Here is a 26,977-nt window from a genome sequence, read left to right on the forward strand (position 1 = left end):
AAATATGATAATGATTTTAATGTTATTTTAATAAAAAAAAAAATAAAAATGTTTATAAAAAGTAAACAAAATGGATGATATGGTATATTATTTTTATATATAAATTTCTTGTAAAAAATTGAATTGAATTTGAATTTCTGTATTTATTATTATCAATTAATCAATTCTTATAAAATATACTTTTTTTTAATACAAGTCTGGCCAAATTAAGTAAGTAAAAGTAATCAATGATATTTAATAACTCCTTTCTTTTAGAAATTTCATGAAATTATGGATTATTTGAACAGGCAGCTTAACTTTGGCTAAAAAAATTTTAATATATTTTTTTATTTATTATTGTGGCCATATTGTTATGTATGATAATTTTAATATAATTTTAATTATTAAAAATAAATAATCCATTGAAAATACTAAGAAAATAAAGGAAAATTATCATATGTTTCTCAATTTTTCATTAAAATTAAAAAACTGTGCTTTTTATTATTTGTAAATCAGAATTTGTATAAGAATTTAGAAATATTATCCTTTAAAATATGTTTTTTCTTTATACAATGAGAAAATATACAAAAATTACAAATTCAATAGAACATTTTAAATTAAAACTAAATTTTATAATATTTATTTAAAATAATTAATATTAATTTTTGACACACACTTTTAACTTTAATGAAATAAAAAATTTATTACTTTTTATTAAAATTAAAAATAATTAATACTGATTACCATACAGGTAACAATGAGAGCATTACCTGCGTTTATTTAAATTATACCTATACTTATGTAGGTGTATATAAATACACAACAAGTTATACTTTTAACATTATCTTCTATAATACATATTATTTCACCATGGAATCTAAAATCTTATGCAGAATAAATTTGACTAAGTTTGAGCCTAATGGTAAGCGTTGCAGAAAGGATATCGAAAGACAAAATCCGAAGAGGATCAAGCTAATGGAAGTAAGCACATCTACAGATGCTCTTCCATCAACTGTTGACAAATCAGAACCAGATACAGACTTGTATCAAACTTGTAATGACACAACACCTTTAGAGGATATCTCCATTTGCAGCAGTCAGGTAGAAGAAAAAAGAGTTGTGGAAGCACCCCGAAGAAAGTATTTGCATGGCAAGAGGAGAGTTATGAAGAATCTATTTGTAAAAGATGAGTACAACTTGTGGAAGGATGAATTGGATGGTTTAAAGTTGGAGTCCAATATTTTATCCACTCCCAAGTGGACGAGAGTACGACCCTCTACCCCACACATTAAACGGTCACATTTAGTGAGAATGTTACTGGACGATGAATAAGTATTTTTAATATTGTATAAAAATAAATATTTTTGATACGAACTACTTTTATTTGGTTATTATTATAGATAAAGGCATTCTATACAAAAGGGTGTCTGACAACATATTAGAAGAAGAAAAAAAAAGAATTTAATTTACACATGGAGTTTATATTATTTCTGTGTAATTATTGTTTATTCTATTCAGATTAATTTTTTAAATTCATGTAACATTCTACAAATATAGAAAAAATTCTAATTAAAATTCTCTGTGATTATTCGAATTAGAGATTAAATTTTTGTTTGTTATATTAATATACTATTTTTATTTTATTTATTATTGTAAATGATCTTTAGATTATGTAAGAAATATCTATGTGGTGGATGAAATACTAATAATTTTTTGCATTAATGAATTTTTTTTTATATTTTCTTTATGTACATAAATAACATTTGTTTGTTTAAATAACTATATAAACAAAAACAATATATGTAAAAACTTAATATTCAAAATAAACAAATTTAATCTGTTTGAAAAGTAAAGTAATATATATTTAAAAAAACAGATTTTGTAAATAATTAAATATGAAAAATGTAAATATTTATAATAAAATTAAATCTTCTTGAAACAATAAGAGAAAGAAAGAAATTTTATAGGTTTTAGCATCTAATTCATATTTGAATTGTACTGTTGTACAGCTTTTAATATATTTTTTTAAGTTGCTATAGTAATGACCACACGTATGTATATAGTTTCTTATAAGAAATCATCAATATTTTTAATTGTTACTGAATTACTGAAAAAAGCACATATTAGAAACAAGGGTGTTTCTTGCAGGTCTGTGGTCAAACGAACCCTTATCCATCTTCTCCGTTCTTGTAAAGCAATATTAAATAAGACAAATATAAAATTCATAGTTTTGACAAGTGTCTACAATTTTGATATCCATATTTTGATTAATACTTAAAAAGAGTAAAATTATTTTTAATGTCAAATATTTAGTTTTGAAACTTTTATTCTCATACAAATTTTGTAAATAAATAATATATAAATCATCTTAAAAAATAAAAAAAATTAACAAAAATCAAAAATAATATATTAGATACATCAAATGTCTAAAATTTATCAGAGGTATAGAAATATAGCTGAAAATATATTTTATCGACAAATATCTATCGGTAATTGTCTTCTTGTAGTCCAATAAAATAAAAATCAAAGTGGAAAAACGTGAAAATTGAATCGAATTTGAAGAGCGTGATAAACGACTTCGCATCACCCCCCAAAACCTCACACACACACACACACACCGGTTAACATTGTCTGTTTTTATTAGCTTACATGCGACAGGCCGCGTAATAATAAGGTGTTTTACATGTTTATTGCATTGGAATGGAAGCTATTTAAAGTGTCCCCGGGGCGCCGGCACTGCCTCCCAATTCGCCGTGGCAAAACGCCACCGCCACCAATACACCGTGTCGCGCGGGGCGGCAGACACGCGCCTAACACTGTTACCAACCTATCGTTCACCGTTCCCGCTGCCGTTCCCGGTTGCCGCTCCTGCCTCCCCTTCGTCGGCCACCGACTTTTAATGCACAATTAAAATACTGTTTCCATAATCCAACTTGCCTAACAACATTGTTCCAAACTCCGCTAATTCGATTTACTCTCTATAGAAACCTCAATAAGGCTCCGCTTGTCCCTTTGCTCCTTGTTCGGTGAGTACAAGGATTTGTTGCGATAATATTATCGTACAATAGGTATTTTTGCAAGGGTTAATTCTGTGTATGTTGTTATTATCATGTTTTCTAAGTTTAATAAATAATTTTTCACTGAAAATATATTTTTTTCTATTTTAAACTTCAATACTTCAATCAATCAATAATAAGTCTAATCTGCTTAACTCTATATTATTTTCCAATAGATCCAATTTTTTGTCTGATTTATTAAGGAATGATTTTTTTTGTAATTGAAGAGTCTTCGTAATTAATTTTTATTAAAATAAAAAATCAAATAATTAGAGTTAATCTGTGGATAATGGGATTATTACCTGTATTATATCACTCTTTATTTAAATTATACCTGTACTTATGTAGGTGCATATAAATACTCAACAAACTGCACTTTCAACATTACATCAAAACTTTTCATCATGGCATCTGTTACTTCTAAAATCTTATGCAGAATAATTCTGACTAAGTTTGAGCCTAATGGCAAGCGTTCCAGAAAGGATATCAAAAGACAAAATCCGAAGAGGATCAAGCTAATGGAAGTAAGCACATCTACAGATGCTCTTCCATCAACCGTTGACAAATCAGAACCAGATACAGACTTGTATAAAACTTGTAATGACACAACACCTCTAAAGGATATCTCCATTTGCAGCAGTCAGGTAGAAGAAAAAAGAGTTGAAGAAGCACCCCGAAGAAAGTATTTGTATGGCAAGAGGAGAGTTATGAAGAACCTATTTGTAAAAGATGAGTACAACTCGTGGAAGGATGAATTGGAGGGTTTAAAGTCGGAGTCAAATGTTTTATCCACTCCCAAGTGGACGAGAGTACGACCCTCTACCCCACACATTAAACGGTCACATTTAGTGAGAATGTTACTGGACGATGAATAAGTATTTTTAATATTGTACAAAAATAAATATATTGATACGAACTACTTTTATTTTATTTTAATTTTTCTACATTAAGTAAATTACTTTCTATATATTGGAAAGGTATTTCTGATATGCTTTTTATATTTGAATATAAAAATAGACATTGTCTTAATTTTAATTAGAGTTTTTCTGTATTTATTACTTTTACTTTTTATTAAGAAATGCTTAAAACGTTTTTCTGTTTTTCTAGAAGAAACAATAATTATACAGAGAAAATATATAATGACTGAAATGAAAATAAATTATATGAACTACTATATGAAAAAAACTTTTATTTACATCAATACATAATTTAAGAATTGATGAATGAATTGAAAAACAATATTTTCTTCTTCCATTAAAATAATATGAAAAATGGAATAATAATATTTAAAATTAAAACAACCAAATCCAAATGAAATTCTTTAGGGAAAGTAATTTATATTCCCTTATTTGTTAATTAGTATTAATATTGCTATAGGAAAAATAAAAAAGGTTCTATTTTTACCACAATAAAATCAATATGACAATTTTCAGTTGAATTTTAGCCCTTAAATGTCACATAAATCCTGACGTAAAAAATTTTTCTTAAAAAGAACAATTTTAAGAAGTACGACATAACTTTTCCTTGTTTAAGAGGTAATAATAATTTTAACATTATTTAAATCTATATGAAAAATTAATATTAATCTATAAATTTTCAGTAATTTCACAGACATTTTTCTATAGTTAATTTCAATTAGAATTATTCTATATTTATTAGTTTATTTTCTATATTGAAATTTGAAATATTTTTTATAGAATCTATAATAAATTTTAATAATAATGTCAAATATACTTATATAATATAATATATAAAAAATAACTAAATAAACAATAATTACATAGAAACAATATATAATTAATTTATTTTTGTTTAATATTACCATTATTCAAATAAATATTTTCATTTTGAGGTATCTATAAATGGAAGTTAGCTGCTAAAAAGAATATGAATATTGTTATTGGTTTAACAGTAAAATAGTAATAAATATACACGTTCAAAGACATTCTCAATTTACATTTTCAGCAGGATAAAGATAATTGATATGAAAGTAGTTAATCATAACTTCTAATTCTTTAATTAATTATGGATGTAAATAGTAATAAGGGAATTTAACAGAATCAAATGTATATAACAAAATAAAAATAAGTATTAACCTAATTGGAATAAACTTTCAATAATTTCGTAGACCTTTTTATATATTTATCTTTTGGTAACAATCTCCATTAAATATACGGATGATAATAATATATGATATTATGGATAAAATAACAAGACAATTTAACAGAATTAAATGAATGTAACAAAAAAAATAAATCTATAAACTTTCAGTCATTTCATAGACATTTTTCTATACTTAATTTCAATTAGAATTAATCTATATTTATTAGTTTATTATATACCTGAATATAAAAATTTATATAAAAATATTGAAGAATAATTACATAGAAAAAATATATAATTAATTCAGAACGTTTAAATTTGTTTAATAACATTTAATATAAATTAAAATAAATAAAAGGTAATTCTTGAACAGATATTTTTTGTTTAATACTAATATTACAATTTATTGGAATAAAATGAATATATTATATGAACATTTTTGCGTAATTTTTTAGTGTTTTAGCGTTTTAATTTTAAATAATTAATATATCAATATAATATGTTAAAAAGATCATTATTATATATAATATTTCATTATAAAACAAAATAAATTTTAAGATAATTCAATAAATATGCATTGGAAGAAACATTCAATAATTACATATTTAAATTTTATTCTAATTACCATTAATTTTGTAAATTTTTTGTATGTTATGTCTTAATTATCATTACCAGGAATCTATTTATAATTATTTAATTTGTGTCTCTTATCAATATCATACATATCTACATATTTGAGAACAAAATTGGAAAAGCAATTTATCTGTAACTTTTTAATAAGATCGCCATAAAGATCGGCGTAACGCAGATCCGAAATTTAAATAAAATCTGTTTAAAATAAATTATTCAAATTCCTCCCTCGGCCGTAACATAAAATTATCCGTGGTCTAGTAATACGAAATTAGCCGCATAAAACTACAATGTAGCGTTCGCAGCGCGACGTTCCCTTAGCATAAAAGGGGATTAAATCATTATTTTATCAGCGGCCGTAGACAGTTCCTGGTTCGACGGGTGGCGTGGTGGAGACCTCGAAACCGCTCAAAACAAATCCTCCAGGCCGCGGGGGTGGACCTTGTTTTTATGCCGGTATCTGCATAATCGAATGATTTCGGAGAATATTTAAAATAACTGCCGTTCCCAACAAATATTTTCATAAATCTGTCATCGGTGATTGCCGTTGCGGAACGGCGGAACGGAATAAAGTCGCCGCGACGTTTGCTGTCTGGGCGCAGTTTGCCCACGCCACCAGATCTCGTTCCGCCCGAAATTTATGTCGCCTCGTTTACGGGGGAGCTTTAAATTTTTGCGCAAATATGCCCGCGATATTATGCATGGAAATACATGGAAATCGTTCGCGTTGTTTTTCGGACTGGGCGTTTTTTTTTTTTATTGCAATTCGAACAGCCACGCGGCCGGAAGTAATTTCATTGGGGAAATTTTCCCGCCGGTCATAAGTCAAAGCATTTGAATATCAAATCACTACTTCGGTTTTATATTTGCAATAATCGTTTGGTGCGTAAGTTGTGGACGGATTTATTACCTCTTAACCAAGGAAAAGTTATGTCGTACTTCTTAAAATTGTTCTTTTTAAGAAAAACTTTTTACGTCAAGATTTATGTGACATTTAAGGGCTGAAATTCAATTGAAAATTGTCGTGTTGATTTTATTGTGGTATATATAAAATCATTTTTGTTTTTCCTATACAAATATTTATACTAATTAAGAAATAAGGAAATGTAAGTATTTAATTTGGATTTGGTTGATTTAATTTTAAATATTATTATTATACTTTCCATATTATTTTAAAGAAAGAAGAAAATATTGTTTTTCAAATCATATTCTTAAATTATGTGTTGATGTATACAAAAAGCCTTTTTTTCTTATAGTATTTTAATAAATTATATAATTTATTAAAATAAAAATTATAGAAAAATGGTAAAAGAAATTAAATATACAAAAAGGTCTGTGAAATTACTGAAAGTTTCTTATAATTAGCTTAATATTTATTTATTATTATTATTATTATTATTTTGATAAATTTATTTAATTCTGTTAAATTGTCTTATCATTTTTCCATTTAGATTTAAATAATAATAAAATTAAAGAAAAATATTTTATCAAAGAATATTATTTAATAAAAAACAGTTTTGAACAAAATTCAAAATAATTTCTAAATTAATTATATATTTTTTCTATGTAATTATTGTTTCTACTTTTTAGATAATTTTTTATATTCAAATATATTATTATTAAAATTTAAAAAGGCTTTCTACAAAAAATACTTCAAGTTTCAATATAGAAAGTAAACTAATAAATATAGAATAATTTAAATTGAAATTAAATATAGAAAAATGTCTATGAAATTACTGAAAGAAACTACATTAATATTTATTGTTTGATATATTCATTTAATTTTGTTACATTGTCTTGTTGCTTTATCCATATAGTTTTATTTATTATAACATTAAATAAATATACTTGATCAAGAAAGTGTATTTATTTAATGGAGATTATTACTAAAATTTAAAAAATATTTAAAATTCCAATATAAAAGATCTATGAAATTATTGAAAATTTCTTTCAATTAGTTTAATATTTATTTTTTTTTTTTCGTTATATTTCCAACTATAATTCATTAAAGAAATAGAATTTATGATTAATTACTCTCATAATCAATTATCTTAAACCTGCTGAAAATATAAATTGAGAAGGTCTTTAAACGTGCATATTTATTATTATTTTATTATTCAAACCAATAACAATATTGATATTCTTTTTAACAGCCAACCTCCATTTATAGATACCTCAAAGTGAAAATATTTATTTAAATAAATTAATTATATATTTTTTCTATGTAATTATTGTTTTTTCTATTTAGATATTTTAGATATTTATATTCAAGCATATTTAATTGACATAATCATTAAAATTTATAAAGACTTTCTACAAAAAATATTTCAAGTTTCAATATAGAAAATAAATTAATAAATATAGATTAATATTTATTTTTCTGTAATATTTATTTAATTCTGTTAAGTTATCCATATAGATTTAAATAATGATAAAATTCAAAAAATATTTTATCAAAGAATATTATTTAATATTAATATAAAATATTATTAAACAAAATTAAATTTAATTAATACTTATTTTTAATTTAATATATTAAAAATAGAATTTATCTACTAAATCTACTGGAAATTTGATGAGGTTTTTGTACGTTCATATTTATTAATCTCTCATAATCAATTATATTAAGAATATTATTTAATATTAATAAAAAATATTATTAAACAAAATTAAACTTAATTAATATTTATTTTTAATTTTTTATATTAGAAATAGAATTTATAACTAATTTCTTTCATTAATAATAACTTTTTCTTTTTAGCATCTAACCTCCATTTATAGACACCTTAAAGTAAAAATATTTATTTAAATAATAATAATATTAAACAAAAATAAATTAATTATATATTTTTTCTATGTAATTATTGTTTCTTCTATTTAGATATTTTTTTATATTCAAGTATATATGACATTATTATTAAAATTTATAAATACTTTTTACAAAAAATAAAAAGTTTCAATATAGAAAATAAATTAATAAATATAGAGTAGTTCTAATCAAAATTAAGTATAGAAAAATGTCTATGATATTACTGAAAGTTTATAGATTGATATTTATTTTTTTATTATATTCATTTAATTCTGTTAAATTGTCTTATCATTTTTTCCATATAGATTTAAATAATGATAAAATTAAAGAAAATTATACTTAATTTCTAAATTAATTATGTATTTTTTCTATGTAATTATTGAAGAAGAAAGTAAACTAATAAATATAGATTAAATTAATTTGAAATTAAATATACAAAAAGGTCTATAAAATTATTGAAAGTTTCTCTCAATTAGATTACTATTTATTTTTTTGATAGAGAGACTATTATCAAAATTTAAAAAATATTTCAAATTCCAATATAGAAAGTAAACTAAAAATTATAGAAAAATTCTAGAAGAAATTATATACAATATACAAAAAGGTCTATGAAATTATTGAAAGTTCCTTCCAATTAGATTAATATTTATTTCTTTTTTTTTTTTTTTTTTTGTTATATTCTTTTGATTCTGTTAAATTGTCTTATTACTATTTTCAACTATAATTTATTAAAAAATTTAAATATAGCTTACTATTAATTTATTACTTTATATGCTTAAAAATAAATAAATACTCTGGAAACAATACATGCAATAAAAATTCACATTTTTTAAGAAATTTATTTGTGCTTATTTCAATTAAAAATCCTCATTGCCAATGAGTTTTCTTACAATAGGTATATATATTACATTATTTATTATTTAATGTGTATAAATAGAAGTAAACCTGCATACAGTGGCAATATAATTTTAATATACAATCTCTTTCAACTACTGCATCCACAGCTTATTCTTGTATCACCAGGAAACGGTGGATTCCACATTAAGCTGTACACAATTACAGTAAAGAGAAAACACAAAACTTACATTATTACAACTGGGTTAATATCGCATTTTATGTGAATCTTTTACCCTCAACATTCGTAAGTGCATAAAATTTAACATCTATTTTTACGATGTCGCCACTGAGTACCATAGTCTAGAAAAATTTATTGTCCGCCGTTCCATCGAAGGCCCTTATTTCACTTAAAACTCGATCTCCGTCGGCACATCGTGAGACAACAGAAAACATCATTACGACCCCCAATCAAACTTTCACAATTTAAATTATTCGCCAAACCAATTCCGCCGGAGATCGTAACATCTTGTGTAACTACCCCCCATCTCATCGACACTTTTTTCCACACATTGTCGCCCCGGAGTTGTTTTGCTGGAGGACACAAGAAAACGTCGACTAGCTTAAAAGTGACTTCAAAGATGTTTTCGAACGCGCTTCCCGAGTAATAAACGTTTTATTGCTAATTGTCATTGGTTTATGGCTCAATATGGCGACCAGTCTAGTTTAAAGATGATTGGTCTCGAGGGAATGGTATCGTAAAGCCATTCCGGCCGTATAAAATGTAAGCGGATGCTACTATCCGAACGGAACTTATAAAACTTAATTGATTTTGGATATGTTTATCGGGGAATATTGTGCCGCTTTGGGCGCGATTGGATGTTGGTTGGAAACAAAACTTTGGCATTAAATTAGACTAGGGGAATCCATTTCGGTTTATACTATGAATATTATGTTGAAATATATATGAAAAATTGAATATGCTTCTAAACTTTATTGTTTATTGATCAGTAATCAAAATATTTTTTTAAATACTAATCTAAATAAAAATTTATGATATAAATACAAAAGATTTTTTACATTTTATTATTTTTTAAACTTACTCATATATAAAGACGTTTAAAAAAAAAAATATAATTTATAGTTAATCACTCACTTAATCAATTATTCTACTCTGCTGAAAATGTAAATTGAAAATACTTTTAGATGTAAATGTTTATTATTCTTTCACTATTAAATTAACAACAATATTAATGTAATTTTTAGCAATTAATCTCTATTTATATATTCCTTTTAAGAAGAAATAGAATTTATGATTAATTACTCTCTTAATCAATTACTTTAAACCTGCTGAAAATGTAAATTAAAAAGGACTTTGTATGTATATATTTATTATTCTTTTAGCAGTTAACCTCAATTAATATATGCCTTAAATTAGAAATAGAATTTATGATTAAATACTTTCATAATCAACCTTTTTTAAACCTACTGAAAATATATATTGAGGAGGTTTTTGTACATACATATTTATTAATTTCCTACTATTAAATCTACAGCAATATAAATGAGTCTTTTAGCAGCTAACCTCCATTTATAAATGTCTTAAAGTAGATATAAAATTTATGATTAATTACTCTCATAATCAATTATCTTAAACCTGTTGAAAATGTAAATTGAGAAGGTCTTTGAACTTGATTATTTATTATTATTTTATTATTAAACCAATAACAATATTAATATTCTACTTAGAATCTAACCTCCATTTACAGATACCTTAAAGTAGAAATAGAATTTATGATTAATTACTCTCATAATCAGTTATTTTAAACTTACTGAAAATATATATTGAGGAGGTTATTGTACGTACATATTTATTAATCTCCTACTATTAAATCTACAACAATATTAATGAGTTTTTTAGCAGATAACCTCCATTTATAGATGTTTAAAAATAGAAATAGAATTTATGATTAATCACTCTCATAATCAATTATCTTAAACCTACCGAAAATGCAAATTAAGGAGGTTTTTGTACGTACATATTTATTAATCTCCTACTATTAAATCTTCAACAATATTAATGATTTTTAGCAGCTAACCTCTATTTATAGATGTCTTAAAGTAGAAATAGAATTTATGATTAATTACTCTCATAATCAATTATTTTAAACCTATTGAAAATATATATTGAGGAGGTTTTTGTATGTTCATATTTATTAATTTCCTATTATTAAATCTACAGCAATATTAATGTGTTTTTTGCATCTAAGCTCCATTTATAAATACCTTAAAGTAGAAATAGAATTTATGATTAATTACTCTCATAATCAATTATTTTAAACCTCCTGAAAATGTTAATTAAGGAGGTCTTTGAACGTGCATATTTATTATTCTTTTACTATTAAATCAACAACAATATTAATGTAGTTTTTAACAGTTAACCTCCATTTATAGATACCTTAAAGTAGAAATAGAATTTATTATTAATTACTCTCATAATCAATTATTTTAAACGTCCTGAAAATGTTAATTAAGGAGGTCTTTGAACGTGCATATTTATTATTCTTTTACTATTAAATCAACAACAATATTAATGTAGTTTTTAACAGTTAACATCCATTTATAGATACCTTAAAGTAGAAATAGAATTTATGATTAATTACTCTCATAATCAATTATTTTAAACCTACTGAAAATATATATTAAGAAGGTTTTTGTATGTTCATATTTATTAATTTCCTATTATTAAATCTACAGCAATATTAATGAGTTTTTTAGCAGCTAACGTCCATTTATAGATGTCCTAAAGTAGAAATAGAATTTATGATTAATTACTCTCATAATCAATTATTTTAAACCTCCTGAAAATGTTAATAAGGAGGTCTTTGAACATGCATATTTATTATTCTTTTACTATTAAATCAACAACAATATTAACGTATTTTTAACAGTTTCCCTCCATTTATAGATACCTCAAAGTGGAAATAGAATTTATGATTAATTACTTTCTTAATTAATTAAGAAAATGTAAATTGAGAAGGTTTTTAAGCGTTTAATTATTTATTATAAATTAAAAATTTAATATTACTATTAAATCTTTAATTTAAATTTATTTATTATTATTTTATAACAAATTATATAATATCTTTAATTTTCAATTAAAATTAAATGTCTAAATTTTAGTTTAATTACTGGTTTCAGTGAGCACTATAAGGAATAACCCGAAAGAAAACCAGGAAAACCACCCCTAACAGCGTAAGTGTAGATATCTTATGGTTGTGCATGTCGGACGTTATCTTAACAGTGTAGACGTGATGCGAGTGTCTGTTCTTGGCTGGTGTTTGAATATTCGAAGCTTGTGCTACGCCGCGTCTAGTCGATTCCACCACATCCAAAGTGGCCCGTCTTCAGCCGCTAATTGTTCATATCTGAGCATTAACATGCTAATTGTTCCGCTGCTTTATTGCATCCTGCTGCCTGCAAAACCTGAACGCGAGCATCTCGCGTACGTGCATCCTTTGCTAACGGCCACGAAACGGATTTATACAACTGGAGCACCTGAACACTGAATCGTTTCATTTAACTTGGGGATATGTTTATGGTTTTATGTTTGCTAAAGAGACAGGGGGTGAGGGCCATTAATTGATAATTTTAAGAGATGCAGGCAAAATTATTAATATTACATCATATATAATAATATGAATAGAAATGTTTAGATAATATTTAAATTAAATTGTAGTTTTCTCAAATGAAAAAAATACTATTTATTAATAATATTTTATATATATTTCTTATATTAATATAATAATATAGAAAAATTCTAATTAAAATTTGAAATGAGGAATATATTTTTATATTGAATTCATTTTTATTATATAATGTGTTTTTCTAAATTAATTAATACATTTAAAAGAAAAATGTCCCTATTTAGTCTATTTAAAATAGATTAAAATAATAAATTAAATATCAAAAATAGTACATTCGTAACCAATATATTTATTATATAATGGGTATTACATTTACTATTCATCGTCCAGTAACATTCTCATTAAATGAGATCGTTTAATGTGTGGGGTAGAGGGTCGTACTCTCGTCCACTTGGGAGTGGATAAAACATTTGACTCCGACTTTAAACCCTCCAATTCATCCTTCCACGAGTTGTACTCATCTTTTACAAATAAGTTCTTCATCACTCGCCTCTTGCCATACAAATACTTTCTTCGGGGTGCTTCCTCTACTCTTTGTTCTTCTACCTGACTGCTGCAAATGGAGATATCTTCTAAAGGTGTCGTGTCATTGCAAGTTTGATACATGTCTGTATCTGGTTCTGATTTGTCAACAGTTGATGGAAGAGCATCTGTAGATGTGCTTACTTCCATTAACTTGATCCTCTTCGGATTTTGTCTTTCGATATCCTTTCTGGAACGCTTGCCATTGGGCTCTAACTTAATCAGATTTATTCTGCATAAGATTTTTGATGTAACAGATGCCATGATGAAAAACTTGGAGATATTGTTGAAAGTACAGATTGTTGTGTATTTATATACACCTAGACAAGTACAGGTATAACTTAAATAAAAAGTGATATGATATACCTGTGATAATCCCATTATCGACAGATTATCTTATAATTATAATCAGGATTTGATTTTTTATTTTAATAAAAATTAATTACGAAGACTTTTGTTCAATTAAAAAACATACTTTTCATTATTTATTCTTTAAAATCACAGGAAAAATTTTATCAGAGGCGACATCTACTAGAAAGTAGCATAAAATTAAGTGTCAAGAATATAGAAAACTGTAATGCGTCCTGTAGAGTTACAATTTTCCTTTAATAGATGGCGGTAATGCATCAATTTTGTTCAAACATAAAATGAAACCAGAACAGTTGATAACTATACTTTAGTATTATTTAAATTAATAACATTTCCGTTTTAAATTAATAGAATTAAATATAGAATACGTAATTTTTATAACGGAAGCTGTAAAATAACAGAGGTTTCGTCTTTAAATTTATCTATTTACATCTTCTCAACAATAGATGTCGACATTAAATTCAAAAATTAGTTTAAAAATATACTATTTTAAGATTAATTTTAATTGAATGTTAATTTTCTAAAATAGTTGAATGACACACACACATATGTCAATTTATCTTAAGCAAACACAGCTTCAATCAATTAGATTGTTTAGTGTTTTGATAAAAAAATGGTAAACCACTAAAAGACATATTTAACAAAATAAAACAGCGATTCTCACGTCTATTATGCGGCCGGTGGTCCCATCCCTCTAAGAACCTACCCGCATCTCCTTCATACACCTTAGGCCCGTCACAGTCTAACATAAAAAAATAATATTTGCTCGACATATTAGTGAACGGTAGACGAGGGGATCCAAAAGGGCGTTACTCCAAAGAGTCCCGATCTATTTTTATTTGAATAGTGGTGAAATCCGTGAGAAATGTACCCGACACGGATCCCATATTAAGAACGAAGTCACATGTGTGGCGCAATCGATTTGTTTGTTTGTGTGCCGATTGCGAAATTGGTTTTAAAAATGGGGAAATCCCAGAGGTACCTGTTTCGTCCAGGAACACTTGTTCGAGCTGGGTTTTTCCAAGGTTTTAAGGTGCTTTGATGATGGTTATTGAGTGTAATTCGATTTGTTTGAGACCAGCCCTTCAATTTGCATTATACGATCCTAGATTATCATTGTAAAGGGCAAGGTGGAAGTCAGGTGACTAATTGTTCCTAATAAGATTGTAATCACCAGATTATTTATTTTATGAGGTATAGTTACGACTTTCAAACATACTTCTATTTACTCGTCTCCTGGCAAGTAAAATTTGTTCCAAGGTGTCCCTTCATTTACAATCTTTATGGCGACCTTATTAAATAGCTTCAGATAAAATATACTAATTCATTATCTTTATCATCTAATGTAATTTATGGCACGTGTGCTAAACATGGCAATAGTAATTCAATAAATAATATTGATCTCATTGAAATAAGAATTGTAAAAGATAAATTATAGGACCTTCTGCAGTAATGTGTCCAATTTATCGTTTAAATTGAAATTGATTATAATTAACCCTTACCAAAAGCGATAGAAACAAGAAGTCAATCATTCCCCGAATTATTAAAAAATTGGCGAAGTGGCAGTTACGAAAAAATGTCTGAATTCGAAAAACTTCAAAAATTTTTTTCATACACTTCATGATTTTATATATATATATATATTTTTTTTCATAGAATCTTTTATAGATTTTTTCATAAATTTTATACATTTTTTTTATAGAGTTCATAATTTTTTTCGTAAATATCATAAATTTTTTGATAGATTCCACAGATTTTTGTATAGATTTCATAGATTTTTCCACAGTTTTCACAGAATTTTTCATAGATTTTATAAATTACATAGATTTTGTCATAAATTTCTTCAAAAATTTCATAAATTTTTTTTTTTTCATAGATTTAATAGAATTTTTCATGGATTTAATAGATTTGTTTTTAAATTTCATAGATTTTATTTTTTTTTTGTTCATAGATTTTATAGATTTTTCATAGATCTCATAAATTTTTTCATAGATTCCACTGATTTTATATAGTTTTCACAGAATTTTTCATAGATTTTATAGATTACATAGATTTGTTCATAAATTTCATAGATTTCAAAGATTTTTTCATTGATTTTATAGATTTTTTTGTAGATTTTTCTATAGTTAGTAAGATTTTTTGATAGATTTAATAGAATTTTTTATAGATTTCATATTTTTTTCATAGATTTCACAGATTTTTCCATAGTTTTAACAGAATTTTTCATAGATTTATTTATAAATTTCATAGATTTCAAAGATTTTTTCATCGATTTCAAAGAATCTTTCATAGATTTATATATTTCTTTAAACAATTCATAGATGTTTTATATTTTTCTAAAGATTTCATTGATTTTTTCATAGATTTCAAAGATTTTTTCATTGATTTCATAGAATTTTTTATAGATTTTATATATTTCTTCAAACAATTTATTAATTTCAAAGATGTTTCCATAGATTTAATAGAATTTTTCATAGATTTTTTCATAAATTTCATAATTTTATTCGTAGGTTTTATAGATTTTTCATAGATTTCATAAATTTTTTTAGATTCCACAGATTTTTCTCATAGATTTTATAGATTTGTTCATAAATTTCAGAGATTTCAAAGATTTTTTCATTGACTTCATAAACTCTTAGAATTTTTTATAGATTTTATATATTTCTTCAAACAATTCATAGATTATATATATTTTTCCATAGATTTCACAGATTTTTTCATATATTTCATAGATTTTTTCATAAATTTAATTTATATGTTTAAAATTATAAAATTGATTTTAAACATCTTACAGGGACAAAATTACATAAAAAGTTTGTTATTCCAACAGAGAAACACGGTAGAAGTTCAATTATGTTATGGGGATGGTTCAATTCTTCTGGCGAGGCCCCCTTAGACTGATTTATGTACAGAGATATATTAAACATATATATTGAAGAAATGATGCTCTTAATAAATGTGTAATAATTCTGCAATATTTCATAAATATCATTTTATAGAATAATAATAAATAATATTATTTTATGTAAAAACTATATTTTGTTGTAAAATATATTTCTGCAGGTGGTTAAACGGTGCGTTGCGAAAAGGACAATTGTGCAAGTCAAACAGTTGGGAAAAAAAGTTTTTATTGGGTCGGTTCCCACCTTGCACTTTATGTTAAAGAACGTGACCATAACTGCCCATTTATTAGGACTTTGTGGCCCACACTCAACAATACAAAGGCTTCCGGTTTACGCTTCGTTCATTTAAACACACATTTGCATAGTACGCCGAAAATCTGACAAATGATGCTGCACAACGTCACAATGATCGTCGGCAAAAAAGTAAAAGACAAATTTCGAAAAAATCGCCATTTACAACGTCAGATACGTCAGGTACATCCGTTAATCCTCCGTCGTTGTGTCGCTGGCACGAAATCAGTTTCTCACAAATCTTATTTAGTGAAAGGTGTTTAGATTTGTACCAACAATTAGTCGGACCGCAAAGGGAGAAATGGATTATTATGCCGGGACGATTGTGTGCCGAGTTTTTAAACACCGTGTGAATGACAGTTTTGATTCTTTACTTATCTTGTTTGTCTGCAAGGAAATGGGCTGTTCATGAAATTTGCTGTAATCGTTTATTGTTCGTACTTAAACACCCTTTAAATTTACTTATAATATTTTATTTAAAAGGTCTATTTCAAACTAACTGATCCATTAGGTTCATAATTTTATTTATTTTTTAGATAATTTTTCAAAAAAATTAATTTAATTAATTTTAATATTTTAAAAAAAAACTAATTAAGTTTCAAAATATAAAGTACTCTTCTACTACAAAATATATAATTTATTATTTAAAAAATATATAATTTTGTATTTAAAATGTATACAATTTTTTTTGTAATTAAATTTCTATATATTCATTTTTCAAGATCAAATAATAAATCTTTATTTTTCTAATTAATTAACAGATTAATTGACAAGCTATTAAATTAATTTTATATATATAATTTGACAAATATATTATTAATTTTATAGATTTTTTCAGTTTTCATAATTTTTTTCCTCGATTTCATAAATAGTTTTATAATTTTCATGGATTTTTTATATATTTCATAGAATTTTTCATAGATTTTATAATTTCCATATTTTTTTTCCCAGATTTCATAGATTATTTCATAGTTTTTATAGATTTTTTAATATATAGATTTTTTTATAGGTCTCAAAGATTTTTTCATAAATTTCATAGAATTTTTTATAGATTTTACAAATTTGTTCATAAATTTCATAATTTATAATTTGACAAATATATATATTTTATTAATTTTATAGATTTTTTAATATATTTCATAGATTTTTCCATAGATTTTGTCGATTTTATAGATTTTTTATAGATTTCACATATTTCTTCATAATTTCATAGAATTTTTCATTAATTTTATAGATTTGTTCATAAATTTCATAATTTCAAAGATTTTTTCATAGATTTCAAATATTTTTTCATAGATTTTATAAATTTTTTCATAGATTTCATAGATTTTATCATAAATTTCGTAGATTTTATGTATGTTTTCTTAGATTTCATTGATTTTTTCATACATTTCATAAATATCATAGATTTTAAATTTTTTTCGTAAATTTCATAAAATTGTTGATAGATTTTTTCATAGATATTATAGATTTTTATATAATTTTCGTGGATTTCATAGATTTTTTCATAAATTTTATAGATTCTATAGATTTTTCCATAGATTTCATAGATTTTTTTCATAGATTTCATAGATTTTTTCATAAATTTTATAGAAATTTTTATAGATTTTATAAATTTGTTAATAAATTTCGCATTTCAAAGATTTTTTCATAGATTTCACAAAATTTTTCATAGATTTTATAAATTTTATCATGGATTTCATTGATTTTTTTATAGATTTCACATATTTTTTTATAATTTCATAGATTTCAATTATTTTTTCATTGATTTCATAGAATTTTTCATTGATTTTATAAATTTGTTCATAAATTTCATAATTTCAAAGATTTTTTCATTTATTTCATAGAATTATTCATAAATTTTATAGATTTTATCATAAATTTCGTAGATTTTATGTATTTTTTCTTAGATTTCATTGATTTTTTCATACATTTCACAGATTTTATAGAAATTTTTATAGATTTGATAAATTTGTTAAAAAATTTCATAATTTCAAAGATATTTTCATAGATCTCACAGATTTTTTCATAATTTCATAGATTTCATGGAATTTTTCATTGATTTTATAGATTTGTTCATAAATTTCATAATTTCAAAGATTTTATAGATTTTTTCATAGATTTCATAGATTTTTTCATAGATATCATAGATTTTATAATTTGTTTCGTAAATTCCATAAAATTGTTGATAGATTTTATAGATTTCATAGATTTTTTCATAGATATTATAGATTTTTTTTAATTTTCGTGGATTTCATAGATTTTTTCATAAATTTCATAGATTCTATAGATTTTTCCATAGATTTTATAGATTTTTTTCATAGATTTCATAGATTTTTTAATAATTTTCATCGATTTTTCCACAGACTTCATAGATTTTATAGATTTTTCATAAAATCCAATGAATTTATAGATTTCGTAGATTTTTTCATCGATGTATTATATATAAAATGTGTCTTTTAAATACGTATTAATAAAATTAGTCGTGCCAAATAAATAGTGTAAAATCCACGCGTCTCTCCGAAGGTCTGCGTCAGGACAATGCATCCTACCGGATCCTCAGCGCTGACATCTAAATTTGATACGGACTTCATCCTGTCGTTGACGGGTCAACGACTCCGGCCAACTCTCCGACGAGCCGGCAAATTTTCGCTGTTTTGCATGAAAACAAATTTAAAAATGCGTTATCTAATCGGTCTGCCTGCGAAGCCGTTAAATGCGGTCGTGGCGAATAATTTTTGACGAATTTTATTCACACAAGAGTGCTGGTGACAATGATGCGAACGAATGCACGTCGGTCGGATTAATTATCGCATTTTAAACGTTTATTTCAGGCGGTTTAAGGTTGACAAACAGGTCTTTTATTAGATTCAGGAAATAATAATGTGAAACTATAAATGTTTCACACTGGCTCGTTATATCATATTTTATATGACTGATTCGAAGACGCTCAGATCTATTTTATATATAGAAACAAACCGATTCAATGCACACACACACACACACACACACACATACAACAAGAAACGTTTTTTGGCTGTTGTGAGAAAGCAAGCCACAAAGTGGATTGTTTTAAATTTTTAGGTTGATACAGGTGAGTGCGTAAACTGAAACGTGACAGACAACCATCTGAATTGCTAATAAGGGCCGACAGCAACAAACAATATAACGGATATTTTTCGACGAATGCCCTACAAGTAAATTCATAAAATTCGACAGCAATTAAAATTCGTACCCTCCACATCACCTTGTGTCGGATGGGATTCGCAAAAAACGACGACTGTAATTGCAATTAAAGTGTGTCTCCTTGGTTAAATTGAAGGGGCCCTCCTATACATTGTTTTCGTCGGACGGTGCGGAAATTGGTCTCCAATTTTATAAGTCACTAAATAAATCATTTGAATGATTTATAATCGGTGCTTAGTTGAAATAAATTGCCTATAAAATAGGTTCGGGGAACTTTGTGTAGGTTAATTTCTTTAATTTGTTGACTTCTTCAAACATTAATGATTTTTTTAAATAGCTCTAATCTTTATAAACTTTCATAAAGTCAATGATTAAAGAGACATTTCCAAATGTTTTCAATTCAATCATTAATATAATAATAGCTTCAATATTCATTTCATTATAATATTAAACATTCCAATGATACAAAAAATTATGCTACATTAGAAAATAATCTAATCTTTATATTTTGGTTTGAATTTAAACCTTTTATACATTTTCATAAAATCAATGATCAGAGAGACACTTCCAAATGTTTTCAACTCAATCATTAATATAATAATAGATTCAATATTTATTTCCTTATAATATTAAACATTCCAATTATACAAAAAATTGTGCTACATCAGAATATAATCTAATCTTTATATTTTTGTTTGATTTTAAACCTTTTATACATTTTCATAAAATCAATGATCAGAGAGACACTTCCAAATGTTTTCAACTCAATCATTAATATAATAATAGATTCAATATTTATTTCCTTATAATATTAAACATTCCAATTATACAAAAAATTGTGCTACATCAGAATATAATCTAATCTTTATATTTTTGTTTGATTTTAAACCTTTTATACATTTTCATAAAATCAATGATCAGAGAGACACTTCCAAATGTTTTCAACTCAATCATTAATATAATAATAGATTCAATATTTATTTCCTTATAATATTAAACATTCCAATTATACAAAAAATTGTGCTACATCAGAATATAATCTAATCTTTATATTTTTGTTTGATTTTAAACCTTTTATAAATTTTTATAAAATCAATGATCAGAGAGACACTTCCAAATGTTTTCAACTCAATCATTAATATAATAATGGCTTCAATACTCATTATAATATTAAACATTCCAATTATACAAAAAATTGTGCTACATCAGAAAATAATCTAATCTTTATATTTTGGTTTGAATTTAAACCTTTTATAAAATTTCATAAAATCAATGATAAGAGAGACACTTCCAAGTATTTCAATTCAATCATTAATATAATAATGGCTTCAATACCCATTTCATTATAATATTAAACATTCCAATTATACAAAAAATTGTGCTACATCAGAAAATAATCTAATCCTTATATTTTGGTTTGAATTTAAACCTTTTATAAATCTTCATAAAATCAATGATCAGAGAGACACTTCCAAATGTTTTCAACTCAATCATTAATATAATAATGGCTTCAATACCCATTTCATTATAACATTCCAATTATACAAAAAATTGTGCTACATCAGAAAATAATCTAATCCTTATATTTTGGTTTGAATTTAAACCTTTTATAAATCTTCATAAAATCAATGATCAGAGAGACACTTCCAAATGTTTTCAACTCAATCATTAATATAATAATGGCTTCAATACCCATTTCATTATAATATTAAACATTCCAATTATACAAAAAATTGTCCTTTATCAGAAAATAATCTAATCCTTATATTTTGGTTTGAATTTAAACCTTTTATAAATCTTCATAAAATCAATGATCAGAGAGACACTTCCAAATGTTTTCAACTCATTCATTAATATAATAATGGCTTCAATATTCATTTCATTATAATATTAAACATTCCAATTATACAAAAAATTGTGCTACATCAGAAAATAATCTAATCTTTATATTTTGGTTTGAATTTAAACCTTTTATACATTTTCATAAAATCAATGATCAGAGAGACACTTCCAAATGTTTTCAACTCAATCATTAATATAATAATGGCTTCAATATTCATTTCATTATAATATTAAACATTCCAATTATACAAAAAATTGTGCTACATCAGAAAATAATCTAATCTTTATATTTTGGTTTGAATTTAAACCTTTTATAAATCTTCATAAAATCAATGATCAGAGAGACACTTTCAAATGTTTTCAACTCAATCATTAATATAATAATGGCTTCAATATTCATTTCATTATAATATTAAACATTCCAATGATACAAAAAATTGAGCTACATCAAAAAATAATCTAATATTTATATTTTGGTTTGAATTTAAACCTTTTATACATTTTCATAAAATCAATGATCAGAGAGACACTTCCAAATGTTTTCAACTCAATCATTAATATAATAATGGCTTCAATATTCATTTCATTATAAAATTAAACATTCCAATTATACACAAAATTATGCTACATCAGAAAACAATCTAATCTTTATATTTTAGTTTGAGTTTAAACATTTTATAAATTTTCATAAAATAAATGATCAGAGAGATACTTCCAAATATTTTCAAGTCAATCATTAATATAATAATGGCTTCAATATTCATTTCATTATAATATTAAACATTACAATTATGCAAAAATTTTGTACTACATCAGAAAACAATCTAATCTTTATATTTTAGTTTGAATTTAAACCTTTTGTAAACTTTCACAAAGCGAATGATCAGAGAGACACTTCAACTCAATCATAAGTATAATAGTGGTTTCAACATTCATTTTATATAATATTAGAAGACAAATTGCATATAAAAAATCGACTACAGCGAAAAGTAATCTAATCCTTCCATTTCGGTCGAATCTCGCCCGAAACCGGGACCGAATCAAGACGGAATTACCATAATTTAGCAAAAAAGATGCGACCGTCTGATGCCTCAATGTATCACGTGTTGATAGTGCAGCGTGGCGCCGTTGTGGCCGCGTGCCGGCGCCGGTTTTGCTGGGTCCGGCGTCGCGACGCTTACCAACTCTAGATGCCAGTGTGGATCAGCGTCGAGTGGCGCTCTCCCGTTCTCCACTCCGCAATTAAATTCGCATTTCGGCCCTCCTCCCACGCCACCCCCGCTATTCTGTCTCTGGTGGTGGTTCCTCGGGGACTCGGTGGTCGACGATTACGCAACCGGCTCGTAACGTTTCCAGACGACATTATGAAATATTATTCGTCTTTTTTTTTATTGGCTTCTCCCTTTGGGCTTTGTTATGCAACTGTGGTAAATTCTTTGTTAAAGAGGAAGCAATATTTATTATTTAAGAATACATTTAGTCATACAACCATACATAAATATTTTTAGATAACATAAATATCGAAAAATAAGATAAATTAACTAAAGAAGTTATCTTGAGAATCAATATCCAGAACAGCAAGAAAACATTTTTTATCTTATCTTATCTCAAAGGAAGAGATGACGACAAATAAGAAAGTACAAAAAGATTTAAATGTTATTGAATTAATAATAAATATTGCCGGCCAATAAATTAATTTATATTACTTTAAAGGATAAAGAACCGTATATAACCAATTTTTTGATATATAATTAATTGAATCAGTCAGTTTTTTTACCTCAATAAAGGATAAATAAAATATGAATAGAGGGTGTGAGTTATTTTTTATGAAAAAATGTATAAAATCTATGGAAAAATATATAGAATTTATAAAAAATGTATGAAATCTTAAAAAAAACAGTATAATTTGTGAAATTTATGAAGAAATCTATAAAATCTATAAAAAAAACTATAAAATTTATGAAATGTATCAAAAAATCTATAAAATTTATGAAATCTATGAATAAAACTATGCATTCCATAAAATTGATAATAAAAATTAAAATAACTATGAAATCTATGAAAAAATCTATAAAATTTATGTAATTTAAGAAAAAACCTATGAAAACTATGGAAATTATAAAACAATCTATGAAATCTATGAGGAAAACTATAATATCTATTAAAAAATGTATGAAATCCTTAAAAAAACAATAAAATTTATGAAATGTATCAAAAAATGTAAAATTTATGAAAATATCTATTAATTATATGAAAAAATACATAAAATCTATGAATAAATTCTATAAAAGTTATAAAAATAATCTAATAATATACATCTATGAAAAAATTTATATAATCTATAGGAAAATTTATAAAATATATGAAATCTATGAAGAAAACTATAAAATCTATCAAAAAAATTATGAAATCCATAAAAAAAACAATAAAATTTATGAAATTTATGAAGAAATATATAAAATACATAAAAAATTCTATGAAATAAACTAAAAAAAACTATGAAATTTATTTATTATTTAATATTAATTTATGAAAAATTTTATTTTTTATTTTTTATTTATTTAATATTTAATTTATTAAAAAATCTATAAAATATATAAAATATATACTGAAGATACTGAAATCTATGAAAAAACCTGAATTCTATAAATAAATTCTATGAAATCTATGAACAAAACTATGACTTCTAGGAAATTTATGAAAGTAACTATGAAATCTGTGAAAAAATCTATGTAATCTATAGAAAAATTTATAAAATCTATGAAATTTATATATAATTAATTGAATTAGTCATTTTTTTACCATAATAAAGGATAAATAAAATATGGATAGAGGATATGAGCTATTTCCTTAGAAATTTTATAACCCGCCAAAAAAGTAAACTAAATGAGTAGTTTTTCTTGAAAACACTCTTGAAAACAGGAACTCTCAAGTTACGATGAAAAAAGTATCTGACTAACTTTTCCCAATTCTAATTTGAATACACGTAAACATCTCCATTAATTTTTCATCCGGAAATTATGTGAATTTAAGTAATGTAAATGGTGTGTCGTTTTCATGGTAAATGTGTTGAATTATACACAGTAGGAAGAACAAGATTAGGATAAGCGTCAAGTAACATTTATGACAAGTAAATAAATATTCCATACTTTTTTCCATTACTGTAATTAAAAATTAATTTTTTATAATTAATTAGGTGTTTTTAACGACAATAAAAATTAAGTAACGTATAGTAAAATTGCAACAATTCTCACAGATAATATAATAATCTCGTGTCATTTGCCACGTAAGCATTAAAATATATTCAGGTCTTAATTAAATAAATATGTCTAATGATGTCTAAGACACGGAATCTAATAAAGCACATCTGAAACAGACTAATTACACAAAATTCGAGGCACGCCACTGACAAATGGTCGTGATAATGTTGTTTTGAAAGAACGTATATACCTGAATTTGCTACAGTGTAAAATAGAAAAATATACTTAGTCTAAGATCTCCAAAAATACTTCCCCATCTTATTTCAAATGCATTTCGAAGTGGACGACTATTTTTAGCGGGGCTACTAACATGGCTCTAATTTCTGTAACGTTTAGCCTGAAAACCAGTCAGAAAACTGTTTTATGACATATTTATTTTACCACGACAATGTAACAGGTCGAAATGTTGTTCATTCGGATATATTTGGATTTTCTTGGAATTTGTCATTTTATGTATTTGCAATATGTTTGAACTCTTATAGTCATCTTAAATTTAATTTAACTAGGGACACGTTCACAGTTTCTTAAAAGTCAAATAACAGCATTATTCCATTAATTTAAGTAATAAAAATGGTTAATTTGGATACAGAAATTAATTTACTTTTAAATTTAAAAAAATGGTAAATTTAATTGTTTCTAATATTTTATAAATGCAATTAATATTTTATAGAGTAGTTGTAGATTTCCCTTACGTCAAATATTTCCAATTTTTATGACTTAAATACATATTTAATTAGTCAATCAAATTTATAAACAATATTACCGGACAATTATCTAATATTTAAATATTAGTTTGTATTTAAAAAAAATATCATCAGAGGGACCTATCAAAAATTTCTTAACTCCATAGTTCCAAAACTTATTAATATTAGATAGTTAAATAATATAAAAAATATTGTTACAGCACAAAATAATCTTATCTTTATATTACGACTAAAATTGAAACAATTTATAAACTTTCGTAAAATAAGTGTCCTGCAGAAAATAATCTAATCTAAATAAGATAAAATTATTATAATTTGGCAAAAAATATGCAACTATTTGATCAATGTAGAAATATCATAATTTATGTCACAATATATAATATTTAACACATATGGTTCAATGACTTTAAAAAAAAAGTTATTTTTTAATTAGATTGATGTTTATTTAATTTATTAAAGATTTAAAATTTTTTCTTATACTTCATAGATTTTTTCATGAATTTTATAGATTTCACAGTTTTTTCATAAATTTTACAGACTTCGACATATGAATTGTTTTTTAAATTTCATAGATTTCATAGAATTTTTCATAGATTTTTTTATAGGTTTTTTGACAGATTACACAGATTTCATATATATTTTATAGACTATATAGGTTCTATAGGTTTTTACAGATTTTGTCATATGAATTGTTTATTAAATTTCATAGATTTCATAGGTTTTCTCATAGATTTTATAGATTTTTTCAAAAATTTAATATATTTTATTTAGATTTCATAATT

The sequence above is a fragment of the Aethina tumida genome, chromosome 4 (assembly GCF_024364675.1).
Source record: "Aethina tumida isolate Nest 87 chromosome 4, icAetTumi1.1, whole genome shotgun sequence".
NCBI classification, from domain to species: Eukaryota; Metazoa; Arthropoda; class Insecta; order Coleoptera; family Nitidulidae; genus Aethina; species Aethina tumida.